The 14,872-nt window shown below is 40.2% G+C and overlaps 1 pseudogene; it reads right to left on the minus strand.

The window, feature by feature from the left end:
* Nucleotides 1–412: 412 nt before the first annotated feature.
* Nucleotides 413–823, minus strand: LOC112830917 (ragulator complex protein LAMTOR3 pseudogene; annotated as a pseudogene).
* Nucleotides 824–14,872: the final 14,049 nt, after the last annotated feature.

Raw genomic sequence — 14,872 nt, forward strand, 5'->3', positions numbered from 1 at the left:
GCAAAGAAAGAAAACAATGTAAAGAAAAATATGTCCTCATTATCATTCATAATAAAACAGGTCTTCTTCATTCTGCAGTCCTGGGCATATTACATAATAGGGAGCACTTCATGGCACAAGTGGACCAAAGTACCATTTTGATTCTGACCCACTGAATAGACATCTCATGTATATTGGGTGACTGGACTAACTCCGTGGGAACTAATGTACTGAACCATTTCTGTGGTATCCCCAGATCTCACTAAATTAAGAAAAGACTCTATACAAGAAAAGATAACAATCAATCTGTCCATAAATTATATCTATCTAAAGCTCTTTCTTTAGTGTAAGGTGGGGAAAGGGGCCCTTTCTTGAGTACATGGATACAAGTATTATTGTGGTTCTAAAGATTGCTGGATTGATATTGTGTCTGTTATAATGAAAATAAGGTGTACATCAAAACCACCTCCAGATTAACGTCCACGACTTGTCTAAATTCTTCAAATAACAGAGCAAGCTCCCTTTCTAGGCTGACAGCGAGTCCTGGGTTGGCATTGCTGCTGGCTGTGAAACTCACCACCAAAGGTAAATGATTGAATTGAACCACCTGGTGGGTGTTATTGTAACAGCTGATACTTTTATTTTTTGAAAGTCCGAGTTTGCTTCCTTGGTCTGTTGCAAGGGCAAAAGTAGGTAAGCAACCAGGTCTCAAAGCATGCTCTGGAGCAATATCATTGGCCACTTCAACAGCAGGCACTCCATTTCTATCTGACACAACAGTAGCATGGAGTCCTTCAACACTTGGTAATTTTTTATACAGGAATGACTTTAGGTCACCCACCATGATGAACTTTCTCCCACAGGATCAATCTCCACTCCCGGCCTTCTGGGCTGCCATATTCTCACAGCTGTAAACTCAGGGACAGCTTCGAAGACAGTGTTCAGTCATGTGGCTTCTCAGTGACAAAATCAGGTTTGACACTGATTTCCAGGCATTTCCTACCTTACCTCCTTCCTTCCTCCACATCCATCTAAATGGATTTCATCTGCTTTCATCTTCCACAAAGCTGCATCCCAAACCACCCTTCTCCTGAAGTTGGTCTTATTGACGTCCCCTGAGCTTAATGATCAGCTGATTCTCCTATCTTAAAAGATTGGCAATTTGCCCCATATTTATAGAACAGCTTCCCTCCTTAATTGCCAGACTATGTTTCTTTTCCCTTTAAGTTACATTCAAAGATGTTACGACCTATAGCAATCATTGTATTTCCATGAATGGGTTAAATCTTTGTTTAAATGGGCCATTTTCACAGAAGAGTACATACTGTGTGATTCCATTTGTATGAAATTCTAGAAAATACTTGAAAAGAGAAGCATATCAATAGTGTCAGGAGTGGGGATTTACTGCAATGGGCACAACAGAATGTTTGGGGTATGGCGATATTCTATCCTTTTATTTTTTAAACATTTATTTATCTATCTGAGAGAGAGAGCACACGCCCGTGTGAGGGGAGGGGCAGAGGGAGAGAATCTCAAGCAGGCTCCCCACTGAGCACGGAGCCCGACGTGGTGCTGGATCCCACGACCCCCGAGATCATGACCTCACCTGAAATCGAGTCTGACACTCAACGGACTGAACCACCCAGGCATCCCAATGTTCTATCCTTTTAATGTGGTGTTGGTCACATGAGTGTATACATTTGTCAAACTCCTCAAACTGTGTACTGAAGATAGACGTATTTTATTGTTTGTAGACCATATATCCATAACGTCAATTTTTTGAAAAGGGATTTTTTGAAACAGGCTTGGCTCTCCGCAAAGAGGCAGATAGGATATGCCAAGTAGACAGCTGGGACTTAAAATGCTAGTGTGGGTTGATTCTGCCCCAAAAGGAAGTGAGACTGGAGAGGTGAGTCTGCTCTTAGCTCCTGTGGTCTCATTTGCCAGGTGCCTGTCGTACGGTAAGCACTGTTGCTGTGAGTGTGATCCTGCTGTTAAAGACTTTAACTGGCTAGGCCAACCTATGGGTATGTCTTTAGAGAAGCATGGGAGTATGGGCACAGCCATTCTACTTCATGGCCAATTTAAGGACTTTTCAAGCATGGTTTTTATTATATGTGATTCTCATTGTATGAGCTAAGTTAAAACTGTATCTGCTTTTTGGGGGGCGGGCGGGGGGCAGGGTGGAACCACCATCTTCCAGTAATTTGCCAAAATGACCAACACAGAGGGAGAGAGGAGAGGTACCCATTATATGTTCTTAAGGCCTTTTAGGAAGCATGGAGTTGTTCATTGGGCTGCACACGTGGGAATCTACAAGAGAGGTGATATTGTCACTGTGAAGGGAATGGGCACTCGTCCCACAAATGTTACCATGGCAGAACCGGAAGAGCTTACTGTGTTACCCAGCTTGCGGCTGGCATTGTCATAATGAAGAAGGGCATGATTCTTGCCCCCCAAATTAAGTATGTATTCAGCATATTAAGCACTCCAGGAGTTGAGGTAGCTTCCTGAAGTGTATGAAGGAAAATGATGAGAAAAAGAAGGAAGCCAAAGAGGAAGGTACCTGGGTTCAGTGAAGCAGCAGCCTGCTCCACCCAGAGAAGCACACTTCTTTGGGAGCCAACAGAAAGGACCTGAGCTGCTGGGATCCATTCCCAATGAATTCATGGCATAATGGTGTTAAAACAAAACAAAACAAACAAATTTTAACTAACTCATGGAGGAATCAACTCCATTTTTTGTTCTCAGTATGCTTGGATGTAGAGGACAGAAACTGAATTCTATGTCCATCACAGTCTAATAATCCCTCTGCCCCCTGGGGTATTTGACAGAATATTTTCCTGAAGTCTTGAATCTATTTTGCAACCTGAAAATAAGCATGATCCTTTTGGTGTCTCTGAATATGGATGTCTGTGTGCATGTGTGTGTGTGCTTGTAACTGGTGACCTTGTCTTTATATCAACATGGAATCACCTCCAAACTCCTGGAAGTGAGAGGTTATGTTCATTTTTACAATAATGTGAGTATTTACAAGGGTCTCCGTGGTTACTTGATAAATACTTGTGAACCATTTTATTTCGTCTGCTTTTCTAACTTCAAATTGTAACTGCAGTTTAATTTTATTTAAATTTTATTTAAAAGCATCAGTTAAACACCCTTGGTGCACAAATCTCCCCCGTGGAAGAACCACAGAGCTGGTGAAACCATCCCAGGGGGTCTGTGCAATAATTAGGTCACTAAAGTTACACAGTCTTCTCTAGCCTTACCTCAGCCACTGGGTGATGGACATACTCTTTGGGGGAGTGATACAAATAGGGCTTAATCCTAATACCTTAGATTTGCTAAGCACTTGATGCATTTCCTGGTACCTTCACAAGCACTATCCTCCTAACCAGCCTGGGGGGTATATTGGACAGACATTATCCCATTTTCTTGCTCAGAGAGAACATCAGATTTGCCTAAGTTCATATAGTGAATCAACAGCAGAGTTGGAAAAAGGACCAACAGCCATGGACAATCAACAAGACAAGGGCAGAGAAGAAAACTTGTAGCGTTCTCATGAAAGCATTCACCAGATAAATAGATGAGGAAGGCAACCACAATTTATTGAGTACCTACTATGTGCCCGGCTTTACAAGACGTGTTTTATGTATATTTCCACTGCAAGGTCATAGAAAAATGGGGTCATAGGGCGCCTGGGTGGCTCAGTTGGTTAAGTGACTGCCTTTGGCTCAGGTCATGATCCTGGAGTCCTGGGATCGAGTCCTGCATCGGGCTCCCTGCTCAGCAGGGAGTCTGCTTCTCCCTCTGACCCTCTCCCCTTCATGTGCTCTCTCTCTCTCTCTCTCATTCTCTCTCTCAAATAAATAAATAAAATTTAAAAAAAAAAAGAAAAATGGGGTCATAGATTGTGTGGGGGAACAAAGTTTTATTATCCCAGGATGAGTGATATGCTCAGTATACTCAAGTACTAAAGGAAATCCATTCACCATCCCTTTTATAAAAATATCCCAGAAGGTACGGGTGACCCAGCCCCAGTCATTCCTCAAGCTCTGTCTCTATTTCCTTCTTAGGCTCCACCCTCTTATTGCTCTTCATTTTCACTTCAACTTCACTTATTCTCAATCACAAACTCATTTTCAGTCTTAATTTCATCTTCTCACCATGACCAAGGAGAATCAGCCTCAATGAATAGTAGTTGATGAGAAGGAATTTCATGTTTCCTGAGTAGCCCCACCCAGTTTCCAACTTGCCAGCACGATTTCTGACACGCCATCTTCCTCATGCCATTCTGTACATAACTGTTCTCAAATATTTCTATTGAGTAAGCTTGTGTATTGTTTTTTCCATTAATTTGTAAGCTCCCTCAGGATAGGAATTATGGCTATTCTTTGCTCTCTAGACTAAGAAGACAGCATAGTTATTTTTGCATTGTGGGAAGTTAATATATGTTTGCTCCTGGTGATGACGTGATTATACTTATATTGGGTATACAGAATTTCTTCACTGATCGTTTTCATTTGCTTTTTTGTATTGGATCCAGAAGTTCATCACCCTTTCTTATTTTCATTATACATTATTACTATTACCATTAGATTTTACTAAATGTCTTCCTTTATTCATTCAACAAACATTTATTTGCTAGGTAACAGGAATAAAAAAAAAAAACAGCAGGACAATCTCAGACTTCAAGTCCCGAGGCATCAACTGATAAACAATATGGCTGAATTTACTCTTACAGTTGGAATCCCTGCATTTCTCTAGCATCCAACCAGGGTCCTCTAGCTATTTCCTTTTCATGGGGAAAAAGCTTAGGTTAAAGCTTAGGATAAAAGGGACTCCCCAAAAGTAGTAAGTAGTAAGATGCCAAAGAAACATTAGGAACAACTGTACCAAATGAGAGAGAGAGAGAGAGATCTTGTCATGGGATTCATGATCTTTATAAGGAGATTTATTTACTACCCTAAGATACCCCAAATCTACAAATAGTTGCAAGATGCCCATGGTCAGGAAATATGACAGACTGGAATTTTGGGATTGCAGCCAGATTGAATATTGGTGAAGGACAGTGTAGGGACTCGTGCTGCCCTTTCTTCTCAGTGTGCTGATTTAATACTGGAGTGGGTCAGTGTATGAAAGAAAAAGAAGAATAGGTTTCCCTTTCCTAGAAACTTCTAATTAGGAAGATGCATCATTTTATCTTTTAGAAGATGTCCAACTGGATAAACATCATTTTATTTCTGAGAGCATAAAAAATTTCACAGTACCTCTTCCCTACATATAGCATCGAGCAATGTAACTGATTATATTAGTATTGTCATAGTTTTCACTATGACATGGTTCACTATGGTGGTTTTGCTGTACAGACCAGAGCAATAAATATTTCAGAATATTGGAGTATTGGATATATTCTGTGGGATGTGCAGGTAAGAAGTTGGTGAGCATCCTTCACCTTGTTTCTTTACCCTTTCTTATCTCTTTGTTTTTCTAGATCCTTCATAATCAGAGGCTCTCTTATCTCCCTTAACTTATTTTCCATATGGTTCCTCAATCAAAACCCCTCTCACAGGTTAAGTCAAGTTTCCTTACTTTCATCCCTCCCCCACAGGATACAAATCCCTCCCTCAGTTCCCCTAGGGAGGAATGACTTTTCTGCTTCCCAATCCTTTCCTTCCTCCAAGGTCCACTTTAGACCAATGTCCTCCATCAAAGTCCTCCCTGACAGCTCCTGCCCAGTTCCCTCTTCCTTCTCTGACCTCCTAGTACACAATGGCATGGGATAATAATAGCCTTCTCTGGCCCAGTAGTTGACAAAGCACTGTACTCACTTATGATTTTCACAAGCCCCTGAGGGTGGCCAGGAGAACTTTCTTGACCCCTCAGAGAGAATGAAAAACCATCCCAAGACCATATTGCAAGAGGCAAAACTGGGATGTCAGCTCAGGTCCTGGAAGTCCAAAGCTTTTCCCCTAGAATCTTTTGTCTTTCTCTCACACTTCTACACCTCAACGGTACCTGGTTCAGAGCTAAGAAAAATTAGGCACTCTAATAACTATTTGTGGATTGTTCTATAGATCTTGTCAAATCTTCATCTTTCTTGCTATAGCTCACCTACTCCTAATCCAAAGTGATTGCTTCCATTTTTTCATGAACCACAAGTCTACAAATCACCAGAGATAGAAGTTCTCTTCCCACACTTCATCTCTGATGGAAGCTGTATCTGGGGAGTGGGGCTGGGGTCTCTTCTTCAGAGATGCCATTTGTGAGGGGCATGGTCTCTCTGAAGAGCTACAGATGGGGGGATATCTCTAAAGCATGGCAGAATAAGGACATGATTTCACTTGTTTGCATGAGATTTTTTTTTGAACCAAAGAAAAGAGGTCTTTAAAAAACACTAGCGGAGAAAATCTCTCTCCTTTGGCTGAGTGACATTTCATGCCTGTTATGTCAGTCTTTGAAAAATGAAGAGCTAAAGCAGTCTCTTTCCTCACTAGACAAAAGGAAGAGCTGGGTGTTTCCCTGGTAGGAGAGCCAAATGTGATGAGTGAGGCATTAGGATGGAGGCTGAGTCACTAGCATTGGGAGGGTGGGCGTGGTGGTCGGAGCCGTCTCCTGAGCTTTCAAAGCCAGCAATTGTGCTTAGGGACGTGGTTACACACACCTGTTGGCTGCACTAGCATTGTCAGCATCTGGGACATGGCTCAGGGAAAACCTTCAGCTGTTTTTAGTTCTTTTAAGATGGACCTTTTCCAGATCACGTGGGCTAGTGTTTCAGTTTTTAACAACTTAAAAAATAACACTTTAGGGGGTGCCTAGGTTGCACAGTCAGTTAAGTGTCTGACTCTTGGTTTCAGCTCAGGTAGTGATCTTAGGATGGTGAGATTGAGCCCCGCTTTGGGCTCCATGCCCAGCATGGAGTCTGCTTGAGATGCTCTCTCCCTCTCCCCCTGCCCCTCCCGTTTGTGCTCTCTCTCTCTCTCTAAAATAAATAAATAAATCTTTAAAAAAATAGCACTATAGGACTCAGAATTAGTTGCAAAATGGTACAAAAAAATTCCTGTGTACCCTTCACCCGGCTTCCCCCAATGGTAATATCTTACTTAGCCACAGTTGTTTTTGGAGTAGCATCTAAGAACAAATGATTTATTATGATTGATGAGCTTGGTTGGTGGTTCTCATTTGTGGTTCTTTCAGTTGCTATCAGCTACCAGCTGAGGCTAGAACCATCTGAAGGTTTCTTCCCTCATGTGAAGCTGGGCTTGTAAGGCATCTCTTTCTACACATGGCTATTCCAAGTGGGTAGCTCCAACTTTTTAGCAGCAGGGTAATCAGATTTTTATTTTATTTTATTTTATTTTATTTTATTTTATTTTATTTTATTTTAATCTGACGGAGAGAGAGCATAAGCAGGGGGAGCAGCAGAGAGGGAGGGAGAAGAAGGCTCCCAGCTGAACAGGGAGCCCGATGCAGGACTCGATCCCAGAAGCCTGGGATCATGACCTGAGCCAAAGGCAGACACTTAATCAGCTGAACCACCCAGATGCCCTGATAATCAGATTTTTATATGGCATCTGGCTAGCTCCAGAGCAATTGTTCCAGGAGGTCTGGGTAGAAGTTGCTGAGATGCGACCTGCTGACTCCCTCATGGAATAACCACTATAGCTCCTAAATCTTAAGATTTAGTCTTGAAAGTCCCAGAACATCACTTCCATATCATTCTATTGGTCAAGTAAGTCACTTAGGCCAGCCAGATCCAAGGAAAGAGGAATTAGACTCCACATCACAACAGAAATAGCAAAAAAAATCGACAGCTATCTTTAATCTTTAACTGCAGAGCCGTTGTGGTGGTCCTCAAGTGGACACGCATGCTAAGGAAGAGCTCATTAGAAGTGTTATTTATGTCACCGGAAGGATAAGTCCTTATATCTGAGAATTTTCATTCTGTCATAGTATCACAGCACCAGTAGGTCGCATACACTCAATAAATGTTGTTTGATGGGGCAATTGAATCACCTTTTAAACACATATAGAGGAAGTAGAAATAAATAGGGAAGTAGTGAATATCTCTGTGGACTTCTGGGTAAACCTGGAATTGGCCTTGTCCTGGTATAGCTTCCATTCTCCAAAGAAGCTGGAATCCATCAGATATTTTTTGCTATGTTTGTGTCTATTACAAAGTGATCTGCCCAGACTAGTCAAGGCACTGTGCTAGGGGCTATGTGGGATACCAAGATGACTTAGGCATGGCTTCTCCTCTCAGGAACATTGATAACAAGTCCTTCCTACCTTTCTGTTGGGGTCTTATTTTCCAGCCTAAGTGTTAAGCACGGCTGGGTGGCAAGGGGAAATGGTTAGGGGTAGAATTGCCACAATTGTTGTGAAGGTTAAACAGGTTATAGTGGTTATTCCATGAGGGAGTCAGCAGGTCGCATCTCAGCAGCAGCCTCTACGTGACCCTTCTGGTCCTCTCTCAGAGAGTAAGAATGGGGACTGGCACTTCGGATCTTGACTTTTTTCCTAAAACATTTACCCTCTTCCATACCTGGATGTCAAATTATCTGGAGGACAACTCTTTGAGCATGCACTGTCTGGGTGGAAAGAAATCTTCACCAAGGGGTGGGGAACACCCAACTCTTGGTGGCGAAGTCTTTTAGGTAGGAGCACAATGGGCTTTAACGGAAGCTGGTGAAGTGAGGTGAGAGCTAAGAATGAACCCATGCATGGCTTGAATTGAGGGAAAGGCACAAACTGAGCAGCTCAACTGGTTTGTGTTTTAAACACACTTCCTGTGATCCTCTTCCTCAGATTAAAGATGATTATAGTTCCAGTGAAGGAAATTCAGTGAGGAGGAAATTAGTTGGGAACCTAAAATGGGTGTGTCTGACAATAGCAGAAGAATTGAATGAAAGGGCTCCACCTGGTGGTAGCAGAAAAGTGAAATCCAGGTGTGTCTGGGCAGTGGTCTTAGGGTCTTGAAGAAGAGAGGAGGAGGGTTCCTCACTAGAGACTCTCATAAAGAGTGGCAGAATTGTGGAGTTCTGTGTTGATAGAATGGGCTGGAAGAGAATTGTGCATGTCTGACTGAACAATGAAGAGGGCTTTAAGTGCAAGGGGGAAGGCTGCCCTAAGCATGGGGGTGGAGGGAGGGAGAAACCCTTAGACAAATGCCAAGGGTTGGGCTACAGGAAATCCCTCAGCTTGGTGTTGCCAGTTCTCTGACTGTGCCATGCTCTTCAGACCTCCATGCCTTTGCCTGTGCTGCTCTTTCTGCCTGGAGAATTTTCCCTTCTTCTTGGGCCTGAATGATACGAAGTTTTAAGATTCAACAGAAGCTTCAGGACCTTAGGGGGACCTCTACTGATCATTCACAATTTGGATTAGGGACCCCTTTTCTGTGTCCCAGGTGATTTGGGGTTTCCAGTGGACATGAGCACCATGAAGTTGGGATTGTGTCTGCCTTGCTTATTGTAACATTCCTGGTGCCTAAAACTTAGAAATTCTCCATCAATATCTATTTATTTAATGAAATATCTCTGTTGTAGCAGTTATCATATGTATGGAAAATGTATATACACTTGTCTGACTCTCCTACCAGAATATGAGCCTCCTAAGAACAGGGATCTGGCTTACCATCTTCGTTTCCCAAGCACATTTGCACAGGGCATGGGAAATAGAAGATGGCTTATCAATATTTGTTGAATGGATATTAGAGGGGGAGGGGGCAATCTGGGAGTACACATGAGGCTAGTCTGGGATTCTAAGCTCTGATTCACAGTAATATCACCAGGAGAGCTTTAAAAATACTGATACCTACACCCCCACACCAGACTAATTAAAACAGTCTCATGGGGTGGGGCCCAGGCATTGGTATTTTTTTAAAGCTCCATAGGGGAATCTAATGTTGAAAACCTCTGGGATAGGCTCTAAAGGAGTGTAAGAATCTAGGGCATCCAAGAGAACATTCCAGAACAGGGTCCCTTTCTGCTGGAGAGGGAAGGGCTTTAGTTTCCTTGCAAAACTGTGTAAGTACTAGAGCAAAAGATCCCATATTAACACTCAATGGATTTTCTCTGGGAGAAGAACTGAGATAGCCAAATGTGCTCTGCATTTAAGAAGTTAGGACGCTTCCAACAATTGTCTTCACCATAATTCCCAGGACCAGCAGAATCAGTACTACCTGGAAGCTTATTAACAATACAGAATCTCAAGCTCCAACCCTCCCAAGCCTACTGAATGAGAATTTGCAGTTCCCCAGGTGATTCATGTACTCGTTGAAGTTTGAGAAACATTGTTCTGAAGCAGTTGTTCTCAACGTGTGGTATACCAGCACCATCTGGGCTAAGGGGTTGTAGTGGGGGTTGTGGTTCTCACACTTTAGTTTGCATCAGAATCACCTGTCTGGTTTCTAATCTCAGATTGTTGGGGCAATTCACAGTCCAAAGGGAAACTGGTGAGACCAAAACCACCTCCTTCAGTAGGTATGAGGTGGGGGAGGAGAACTTGCATTTCTAACAGTTCCCCATTGATGTGGATGCTGTTGGTTCAGAGACCACCCTTTTTGGCAATTTACAAATAAGCTGTTATGACCATTCATGTATAAATCTTTGTACAGATATATATTTTCATTTCTTTTGGGTAAATACTCTGGAGTGGAATTGCTAGATCATGTGAATTATATGTGCAATTTTTAAGACATTGCCAAACTATTTTCCATAGTGGTTGGACCATTTCACATTCCCACCAACAGTGGATGAAAGTTCTAGATCCTTCACGTCCTCAGCAACCCTTGGCATGGTCTGTATTTTAATTTTAGTCATTCTAAGAAGGTGCATAGTAGTATTTTGTTGTGATTTTAATTTGCATTTCCTTAATGACTAATGAAGTTCAGCACCTTTTCATATACTTATTTGCCATCTATATGTACCGTTTGGTGAAGTATTTGTTCAAATCTTTTGCCATTTACTTATTGGGTGGATTACTTGCTAATTAATGAGGTAGTTTTTTTCTTTTTACATTTGAGAGTTCTTTATTCTGAATATAAGTCCTTTGTCACATATGTAATTTATAAATATTTCCTTTCAATCATCCATGGTTTGTCTTTTCATTCTCTTAGCAGTGTTTTTCAAGGAGCAGAAGTTTGAAATTTTGATGAAGTCCGATTTATCAATTTATTTGTTTTTGAGGGAGGGAGGGACAGAAGGAAAGGGAGAGAAAGACAATCTTAAACAGGCTCCACACTCAGTGGGGGGCTTGATCTCTCGACCCTGAGATCATGACCTGAGCCAAAATCAAATGCTTAACTGACTGAGCCACCCAGGTGCCCCTGTCAATTTACTTTTTAATGGAATGTAATGCTTTTGGGGTTGTGTCTAAGAAATCTTTACCTAACCCAGGGTTACAAAGATTTTCTCGTATGTTTTCTTCTAGAAATGTTGTGGTTTTAGGTCTTACATTTAAATCTATAATTCATTTTTAAAAAATATTTTATTTATTTATTTGAGAGAGAGAGAAAGAGCATGAGCAGGGTGAGGAGCAGAGGGAGAAGGAGAAGCAGACTCCCCACTGAGCAGGGAGCCCAATGCGGAGCTTGATCCCCGGACTCCGGGATCATGACCTGAGCCAAAGGCGGACCCTTAACCAACTGAGCCACCCAGGCGCCCCTATAATTCATTTTTTGTATATGGATATCTAATGTTTTCATGGTCATATGTTGAAAAGACAATCTACTGAATTGCCTTCCACCTTTGTTGAAAATCAGTTGTCTATAAATGTGTGGATCTATTTCTGGACTCTATTCTGGTTCATTGATCTAATTGTTTTACTCTCATACATTGTCTAATTACTGTAGCTTTGTAATCAAATAATGTCAGTCCTCCTACTTTTGTTCTTTTTCAAAGTTGTTTTGACAATGCTAGGCCCTTTGCATTTCCATATGAATTTTGGAAGCAACTTTTCAAATTGAGTTTTCATTTTCTTTCAGTTAAAAATATTTTCTAATATCCATTTTGACTTCTTCTTTGATTCATGGGTTATTTAGAAGTTGTCATTTAATTTCCAAATACTTGGGGATTTTCCAGAGATCTTTTGGGTTTTATTTATATCATAATTCATTGTGGTCAGAGAATATACTTTGTATGACTTGAGTTCTTTTAAATTTATTTAGACTGGTTTGGGGCTAAGTGTATGATTTATTTTGGTGAATGTTCTATTTACACATGACAAGAATGTGGATTCTGCTGCTGTTGGGTGGAATGTTCTACAAATGTCAATTAGGTCAAGTTGATTGATAATGTTGGTTAACTCTTCTCTATCCTGATTTTCTTTCTACTTTTGATAGAATTGATAAAATCAATTGTGAGAAAAGGGTACTTAAATATCAAACTAAAATTGTGGATTTGTCCATTTCTTCTTACATTTCTATCAGTTTTTGCTTCATATGTTTTGAAGCTCTGTTATTACGTATATCAATGTTTAGGAGATTGTTATATCCTTTGGACTCGACTCTTTCATCCCTGGTAATGTTCTTTGCTCTGAAATCTATCCTATCTTAAATTAACATAACGACTCCAGGTTTCTTTTGCTGTGTAGTGTGGCGTATCTTTTCCTATCTTTTTACTTTTAACCCATTCATAGCTTTAGATTTGAAGTACACTCCTTATAGAGCATATAATTGGGTCTTGCTTTCTAAAAATGTAATCCAATCTAATAATCTCTGACTCTTAAATGAGGTATTTAGACCATGTACATAAATGTTGTTATTTATATGATTAGGTTTAAGTCTACCATCTTGCTATGTGTTTTCTACTTGTCCCTTCTACTCTTTGTACCCCTGTCCTCTTTTTTCACCTTCTTTGGGATGAAGCAAATTTTTAAATGACTCCATTTTGTCTTTGTTGATTCATTACCTACAACTCTGTTTTATTTTAGCATTTGTTTTAGTGTTTATAATACACATCTCTAATATATCGCAGTGTACCTTGAAATGATATTATACCACTTCATGAATAGCATAAGATCCTTACAATAGTATACTTTCATTTCCCACCACCTAACCTTTGTACTGTTGTTGCCACACATTTTACTTTTATGTATTGTTATTATTTTTGTTTAGACATTCAATTAGCTTTCAAAAAGACTTAAGTAATAAAGAGGAAATTCATGTATTTAGCCATGTAGTTACCATTTTTAGCTTTCTTTATTCCATTGTATAGATCTGTATTTCCATTTGTTATCATTTTTCTTCTGCCTGAAGGACTTCCTTTAATAATTCTCTTGTATGGATCTGCTGCTGATGAATTCTTTCAGCCTTTATTTTAGAAGGATATTTTCACCAGATATAAAATTCTTGGTTGAGGGAAGGCTGGGTGGTTCAGCCCGTTAAGCGTCTGCCTTCAGCTCAGGTTATGATCCCAGGGTCCTGGGATTAAGTCCCGCATCGGGCTCCTTGCTCAGCGGGGAGCCTGCTTCTCCCTCTGCCTGCCCCTCCCCCTGCTTGTGCTCTCTCTCTCTCTCAAATAAATAACTAAAATCTTTTAAAAAATTCTTGTTTGACAATATATTTTTTTTTAATGATGTTGCTCCATTGTCTCGTTTACATTATTTCTAAAAAGAAATCTGCCATCAACCTATCTTTGTTCCCCTGTAGAGCAGTGTTCTTTTTTTCTTTTTCTGGCTTCTTTTAATGTATTTTCTTCATGATTCCTTTTGAGCAATTTGTTTATGATGTGCCTTGGTATAGTTTTTCATGTGCCTTGTGCTAAGAAGTCACTGAGCTTCTTGGATCTATGGGTTTTCTTATGTTCAGAAAAAAATTTTACCATTATTTATTAAACATATTTTCATTCCTCTTCTCTCTCCTTTCCTTAGAGAATTCTAATGACATGTATTTTAGACTGCTTGAAATTGTCCCACAGATCGCTGATACTCCATTTTTTTTAAATTACCATATTTTTCTTTTTTTAAAATTTTTTATTTAAATTCAATTTAGTTAGCATATAGTGCATTATTAGTTTCAGGGGTTATGAATCACTAAATTCATCAGTTGCATGTAACACCCAGTGCTCATTATATCAAGTGCCCACCTTAATGTCCATCACCTGATTCCCCCATCCCCCATCCACCACCCCTCCAGCAACCCTCAGTTTGTTTCCTATGATTAAGAGTCTCTTATAGTTTGCCACCCTTTCTGTTTTTATCTTATTTTATTTTCCTTCCCTTATCCTATGTTCATCTGTTTTGTTTCTTAAATTTCACATATGAGTGAAATCATATGGTATTTGTCTTTCTCTGACTTATTTCACTTAGCATAATACCCTCTCGTTCCATCCACACCATTGCAAATGGCAAGATTTCATTCTTTTTGATGGCTGAGTAATATTCCATTGTACATATAAACCACATATTCTTTATCCATTCATCTGTCAATGACATCTAGGCTCTTTCCATATTTTGGCTATTGTGGACATTGCTGCTATAAACATTGGGGTGCATGTGCTCCTTTGAATCACTATTTTTATATCCTGTGGATAAATACCTAGTAGTGCAATTGCTGGATGGTAGGGTAGTTCTATTTTTAACTTTTTGAGGAATCTCCATAGTGTTTTCCAGAGTAAAAATTACCATATTTTCTTTCTGTTTTATTTTGGATAGTTCTATTGCTCTATCTTCAAGGTCCCTAATCTTTTTTTCCCATGTCTAACTTGCCATTAATCTCATCGAGTGTATTTTTTCATCTCACACATTGCTGTTTTTATATCTACAAATGTGATTTGGATCTTTTTCTTTTCAAAGTGTATGTTCCTCCTACAACTCAACAACAACAACAACAACAACAACAAAACAAATAACCTAATCAAAAAGTGGTCAAAGGACTTAAATAAGCATTTCTCCA

The sequence above is a fragment of the Callorhinus ursinus genome, unplaced genomic scaffold (assembly GCF_003265705.2).
Source record: "Callorhinus ursinus isolate GAN/ISIS: 27379988/994484 unplaced genomic scaffold, GSC_fseal_2.0 scaffold20, whole genome shotgun sequence".
Lineage (NCBI taxonomy): Eukaryota > Metazoa > Chordata > Mammalia > Carnivora > Otariidae > Callorhinus > Callorhinus ursinus.